This window comes from Rhinolophus hipposideros (assembly GCF_964194185.1).
Source record: "Rhinolophus hipposideros genome assembly, chromosome: 12".
Lineage (NCBI taxonomy): Eukaryota > Metazoa > Chordata > Mammalia > Chiroptera > Rhinolophidae > Rhinolophus > Rhinolophus hipposideros.
This window is the reverse complement of record NC_138058.1, coordinates 40,807,799-40,815,563: the sequence shown is the minus strand read 5'-3', so window position 1 is coordinate 40,815,563 and position 7,765 is coordinate 40,807,799.

Here is a 7,765-nt window from a genome sequence, read left to right as displayed (position 1 = left end):
TTGGTGCTCTTAATCTTGTGGTGTTCAAGGGTGAACTGCAATTATCTCTCAATCCTCAGAAAATATGTGCATACATATCTCTAGATAATTTGTATAGCCAGAGTAATGGTTAATGGAGGAAGGTAAAGAAAACATAACGGCAAAGAGTACATCAATTTGACTATTCCATTGCTCCTCTAATATGTTCCTGCAAGTTCAACATAGCTATGGCTTTTATTTTTATTTTAACAAGACAGTAACCAGCTTTTAATAAAATACCTTTCAAGCTGAGAGACGTGTGTGTGTGCGTGTGTGTGTGTGTGTGTGTGTGTGTGTGTGTGTGTGTAGAAACAGGAGAGAACGAGAATCTTCAGAATCCCCATATCACTTGGCACTGAGAAGGCTACCCATCTGTTTCTATTTTGTTTGCTCTAGTCTCTTAGTGCAAACCTCAGGACATCTTTCCTAAATATAATCCCTGGTGTTTTCCTGCTACCACCACACTCCGAAACCACATGGAGTTCAACACAGCCCTTTCATGAAGCTAAATATATCTTACAATTTTGAGATCCTCTGTGACTTTATTCAGCAGTGAAGTGGTTTTGCAGTTGTTAAAAGCAGAATAGTCTCTCTGTAAATTAGAACGGGAGCAATGGTGCACAAATATCTACTGTCGTGATTTTTTTTTTCTTTCATATTCTGTATAGGTAGCGTCCTCCTCGAGGAGGAAAAACCAAATCAAAAGTTTTGTCTTCTTTTGTCTTTCTTTCATCATGTAAATATATGTCTAAATAAAAAGATTACACTTTAAGCCCTTTTGTGATATGGTTAACATAAGTATATGAAATATTTAACATGTATTGAAAGGGAGGAAATATTGTTTTATTCTCCTTTATTATTATGTAGAGTATATTCTCAGAAATATATCAATGAATCCTACAGACATACTAATTTAATGTCCATTATTATCCTATAAATCAGTTAGTTTGCAAACACAAATTAAAAAAAAAAACATACCACCACAAGTTGGAATAAATGTGTCCAAGAGGGACTTATGTGCAATGGCTAAATCTTCTCCAACTATCTATATATGTAATATACTTTGAATGACTTATTCAATGTTATTCAGTTCTTAGCCAACTATGTCACCATAAAAAAGCAACTCCTTATCAAACTATAATAAAATCATACACGTAAAGAATTATTAAAGAATTATATTGTGTGGGTGAAGGAGACAAGAGAGAACAGAGCTTTCTGAACAAGTAAATTTTGTTTAAATTACATTTATAAGCAATTGGGGTGCAGGAGCTCTTAATGAATTGAAAAATGAAATGTATTACCGTGTTCCTAAACAGAGAATGTGGGCATCAGTTAATCATTTCTCAACAAATCAGGTCCACATTATGTACTCAATTGCTGTACATGCTCTAAGGAAATGATGCCGGAATTAATGAAGTATGAGGAATGCATTTTTGCTATACTGACTCATACCAGGTGATATTTTAGGTTTTTCTTTTTGTTCAACTTATTTTCCCTGGTCACTTTTGTGGCTGTCGTATTGTCTATGTTAGCTGTTTTTCCTCACTTTTGTTTTTTATTTTTCCTTTAGTCTTAATTTGATTCAAAAAATAGATTGCCCCCAAATTAGAATTTGTGTAACAATTGTGCAAATAGGCCTCAAGTGAACACTTGTGCCTTTTAGGAAGAGTTTTGTATGATGTTTTACATCTGCTTTTTTGTTTTGTTTTGTTTTACATCTGTTTTTTTTTTTTTTTTTTTTTTTTTACATCTGTTTTTATAGTTACAAAATTATTTACCCCTTACTTCTTGGAGGCTAGGTGAACTTGACAGAGACAGGACATGATAGCCATTCTGGCTATCCACAAATATGCCACTTTTTCCTCTGGTCATGGTATGATTGCATTTACTTGAAGTTACATGCATTCATGTGACTTAGTTGGCTAATGAAATATGAGCCAGAGAAACATGCATCATTTCGAGTCCAAAACTTTAAGAGCCTGTGTGAGAATAAACACATTATCTTACCACCCACTTACTAGTGATCATGGAAATGAGTATCACGATAGGGACAGTGTCAGCCTGGATCTCTTGAGCGACTCTGATTAGACCCCTAGCAAAATTATGATGCAAGCAAGAAATAAATCTTAGTTTTTATAAGAAACTGGGGCTGTATATTATCAAGTGTAATCTATTTACAGTATATCAAATCATCACCTTGCACACTTTAAATATCCTATGATTTTATTTGTCAATTATCCCTCAAATAAGCTGAAAACAAGGACAATCTAGAATTTTCTGACCAATTCAGAAAAGTTGAAAATAAATTAAACATTAACAGGGGAAACCATTTAATCATAGCTATTGGAGTCCTATAGGGTAAGGAATAAACAGATAAGCTAGAATGTCTCAACTTCTGTCATTAGATCCCCCTCCTCAAATTTCATGATAAAAACATAAGTGGTAGAGGATTTACTGGGAATACGAGGAATACAAGGAAGAAGGTCAAGAGTGAATTTATAAAAATTTCTACAAGCATCTTTCTAAATGCTTCCTGAAATAAAATTGCTTACCATCAATAGATTTTCAAAGCTTTTTCCATGAAGAAATAGTAATTAGTAATAATTTGTTTCCATTAGCTAATTCAGTTCTGTAATGAGTGCATGATGATGACAGTGAATTGTTGGTGAAAGCCATTATAACAGTGGTGACATGGAGAAAAAGGAAGCACCCTCTGACATCAAAGTTGCCAAAATCGACAAACACCAAGGACACTGTTCTCATTAGTTTCAACAATAACACTGGCAAGGTTTTCTGGATCTACAAAACTGTTGAAATCAACGCTGCTCGTATTTGAGTCTTCATTGTCTCATGAAAAATAGATTATAATCTTTTAATTAGCATGTACTAAAATTTTTGTTGTTCTACCCTTTCATCTTAGGTGGATGAGGGCAGGGTTTTTCAGTTGTGAACTTTTTGGTTTTTTTTAGTAAGATGAATAAAATCTACAGGGGCTGACCTCACCTTCATCCTACTCTGTTGTTAAACAACAAAGATAAACTTCTGTGCCAGCACTCTCTTTTCTTTCAGGCTGATTTCCTAAGAGGCTCTTTATCCTTTAAAGTAAATTCCTGTCAGAAATACCCCAGAGGTAACTTAGTTATGTTCAAGCACTCTTGCATATGGCAGTCATTTAAATCTCAAGGCATATAAAATATTTTCAACAACTTCATTAAGTTTTATTTTTATAAAGTGTATAGTCTTTTCACCATTAAGTATGATGTTAGTTACAGCGTTTTCAAAGATACCCTTCATCATACTGAGGGAGTTAGTGGCTAATCCTAGTTTCTTGATCAGAGCTAAAAGACACCTAGGTAGATTCTAGAGCATTCCTTTGTTCTCTCACACTCTCTTTGGGTTTACCTTCTCTCTGCTGCAATGTAGAGACTATATCTAGGCCAGTCTTCCCAAACTGAGATGAGTTTGTTTCCTGGCATACACTTGAAGTATCTGATAACATTTTAGGTTGTTAGAACAAGATAAATGAGGCTTTATGCAGTAGGCCAAGGCCACAGATGCTGCTAAATAACCTATAATATACAGGAAAACACCCACAACAAAGAATGATCTGGTCCAAAATGCCAATAGCATCCAAGGTTGAAAAACCCTGTCCCAAGAAGCTTCTTGGGGACTGCCATCACTCTCTCATGGATCATAATCATGCATTATATTTTTTCCACTTTTCTTGTTTTTTAAGGTGGAAGAGCAAATCCAGTCTCTCTTAGTGTATCATGGTCCAAAGTGGAAATCCTCTTGCCTCTTGATAAGAATAATGACAAATCTTTATCCTCCTACTTGTTTGTGTGCTTACATCTATAAATAAATTTTATAGATCATTTGAACCTGTAGAATCCAAGTTTAAATTTCTCTCAAATCCTACTTGTACTCCCAATATGTTAAGGTGTGGGCCACAATCAGCTTATATTTGAGGATGCTTACTTTATATAACGGAAGGAAATTACAACACAGAGAATAATACCTACCTCGTTTTTATCTCCAAAACTCTTCTCAAATCCCAAAGGCTCTAAAATATTCTTGTGAAGATTTCTGAAATGTCCCTGCTAGCAACCTCCAAGCTTCATTTCTTCAGAGGTGTTATCTTGGTTCCATCAGGCAGAAGCAAGTTTCTACTACATTTAGGGAGTTGCCGGGCAAGTTCCATAAAGTGGAAAACTAGAGAGAAAAACCCAGAGAGGAAACCTTCTCTCCTGTGCTTAGTCAATAGCACACTTCTCAAGTTCCTGATCTTAGCCCTTGAATCTGATTCCATCCCTGGATGCCTGGCTTTGGGGAAGATCACTCCTGTCAGTGGAAACCTCTAAATGCAGGTCTAGCTTCACCCTATGAGACATTAGCACATGTCTCAAAGTATATATGTGTGACTTTTGCCAAATTAAATCCAGTTTGTTATCATGTTTTACTTATAGTAAACTGAAGAGTATAAGAAAATGTCTTTTAGTTTTTCTGATTTTCTGGAGGAAGCTATTCAAGCAAAAGCAAGAACATGGTTAATCTAGGGGTTAATTGCCCAGACTGAAACAAAGCAACTGTTCATTTTTGATATTACTCTGATACTTCTTAGCACTGTGACTTTAAAGAAGCTAATGTGCCTATATATGTCTCAAGCTGTTCTCTTGTAAAATTGAGATAACAGTGTGTTACAGCACTATGGCTATAGTGCAATAATACTAGTATTATAAATATTACAGTATTATAGTACTATAGATAATAGTATGGAATGACAATAATACTTTTGTAGATATTTGAACATATTTTGCAGTTAATTCAACTTAATTAAAGCAGTTCAGCAGTGGTTAAAAAATCCTATCAAATATATGGTGATGGAAGGAGAACTGACTCTGGGTGGTAAACACACAATGGGATTTATAGATGATGTAATACAGAATTGTACACCTGAAATCTATGTAACTTTACTAACAATTGTCACCCCAATAAATTTAAAAAAAAATCCTAACACATTTATTATAACTTAATTCAACAAAATGTGGCTCCAACATACTCTCTTTAAATGTGCTACAGAAGAAAGAGGTGCATGAAATCTGATTGCTACTGGCGTCTGTAGTAAAGGTTAAACACTAAAAACATGCAAAAGACATGATCTTCAGTAAATAAAGTAGGGAAAGAAAAATAAAAGCAAGAGAGGAAAAATCAGTGGAAAAATTGCTTTCCTTGAGAATTGGGTGGCTCTTTTATGTATGTTAACTCATTGAATTATTACAGTAAAACTACAATGTAGTTGTGTTTATCATAGTATTTTATAGGAATCTGAAGTTCAGAAATGCATTTCTGAATACTTGTCTTATAAACTGTGGTACAAGAAACTGAAAACAGGGCTTCTAACTTTAGCATATTTTACTAAAGGAAGACGCCTTAGTTCAATGCTTATTTCTCTCAAAGATATAGGTGAGGAGATGCCTAATTATCATTTATTTTTCTTAATTCTTCATTTTGATGTCATAAAAATTCATCTTAATATGGAAGAAAATTAAAGTGTTTTCTTTTTAATTCAAACACTGTGTTCAGAAATTCCAGGGCTTATTTAAATCATTCCTAAATAACACAATTTTCAAGCATTCCTCTAAACCACTATTTTACCTAACAAAGGCTATCAAAACTGATTTAATATAACAAGCAGTAGTATGTATTTTTTAATGTCTAATATGAAAAGACTGTGATTGTTGATAAATTGCTAAAATGTATTTTTAAACATCATTTTATATTTTATCAATGTTTAAAGTTCAAAAACACGTAAGGTTCTGTTTTAAAGATTTGATTTCCAAGAACATCCATTTATTCTTCTTTAAGGAAGTGACATTTATTGTAGAGTTCAGCACTCCTCCATTGGCTCTTCGCAAGACCTTGTGCAATCTTAGTCCATTTACTCTCTTTATGTCCCAAGGGAATAAGAAAAAAAAATACATATAATTACTACATATTTAGGTACAAAGTTGTTATGAGAACTGAGCTAATATTGAGAATGCTTTGAAATTATAAAATGAAAGATGATATTTATGTTGCAAATGTATACAGCCAGTCCTGCAATTGCTGTCAAGAGTGTAAAGATGGTGTGGTTGGAACTGATCCAGAGAGTGAGAGAAATCAGCATATGATTTAAACCCATGGTAATTTTTATTTTGGCCATTATATGAACCAAAACAAAGTTCAAAGCAAGTATCAATCTACCAATTACCAGAAATCAGTCATCAAAATCAAATTGTATTTTTCTGTGCTTTCTACAAATTGTATTAGTATTCACTTCCACTATGTTTTTAAGCAAAGGCACCCATCTTCACCCCGTCTTTCTATCGGATGATATTAAGATATTGTGTTGGGAAAGAAACAAATAATAAACAATTAGCACATACTTTTTAGATATGTTTCCCTTGATATTAAAAAATAAAAAGCAAACTGCAACTCTAAATACATAAAAGTGCATAAGTGTCTGATAATCACAGGTTCATGTTATTTCCTCTTTTTCAGGAACGGGTTGTTTGTTTTGTTTTATTGATAAATTTGTTTTAGTCTCATATTTTACAATCTTAAAATTAGAAACAATAACAAGCAATATTATCAGGTGGTTCCTTTTATGAGCCAGAAATAGTATGCCAAGATTTTCCATTTACTCCCTACCTAATTCTCTTCATAGTATTGTGGGGGTAATATTACCACAAGACAAATTTTATAAATGATACAGGTGAAATATAGAGTGACTAAAGCAGAGTTATAGAGCAAGAAAGCAGTCAAACTCAATGTCAGGAAAGCTGACTCCATATCCCAAATGGAATCACTTTACCATATTGCCTAATGTCAATGGCTAAGAAAAAGGAAACCTAAATCTTCACATACACTAAAGAAACATACAGATTGGCAACAGTTCTCAAAATTTCAACCAAACTGAGAGGAGGAATGAGAAGAAGAAAGAGAAGGAGAATGAGAGGAGGGTGCAGTGGGGGAAGAGGAACGAGAAGAGGAGGAGAAAAAAGAAAGAAAGAGGAGGGGGAGGGGAAAGAGAAGGAGGTCCTTTGCCTTTTTCACTTACATTCTCTCAAGCATGCACAGTAGAGCTTTGTAGGGACTCTATGATGTGTGATGTCACAACAAATTAAGTGTCAAGGAAGATAGAAGAACTCAGCTGTCCTATTAAGCCAGACAGTAATGAGACTTGGAAAACTTTGAAACAATGCCACACATCTCACTAAACTAGGTTACTGAGAATATTCATAGAGCATGTTACTTATTTAAACATATATGTTTTTACATTAACAAATAAAGACTTAAAATTTCTAGATTTCAACTTCTAATGTGGGATGTTAATAGATATAACCCATATAAACAACACTTTGGGAAGCCCAGTGTTGGGAAGCCAGGAATCTTTAAGAATGTAAGGGGGTTCTAGACCAAAATGTTTGAGAACCGATTCTATGGAGCATTTCAATTAAACACCATTTCACTGGCCTGTGTTGAGTTAAGTAGTTCTTCAAAAATCTAAAATATTTAAAATGTTTTAAAACTATGTATCTATATATCACCTTTCTATGAAAGCCTTACCAAATTTAATTCTGAAATATCTTCTTTTAAGTATTGTACTGAATTTGTCTGCCTTAGGTTTGAAAATGTCTCTAGTTCAAAATCAATGGAGTGTTGTTTTTTTTACTCTTATTAACGTAGGATCAACCTGGTTTTGACT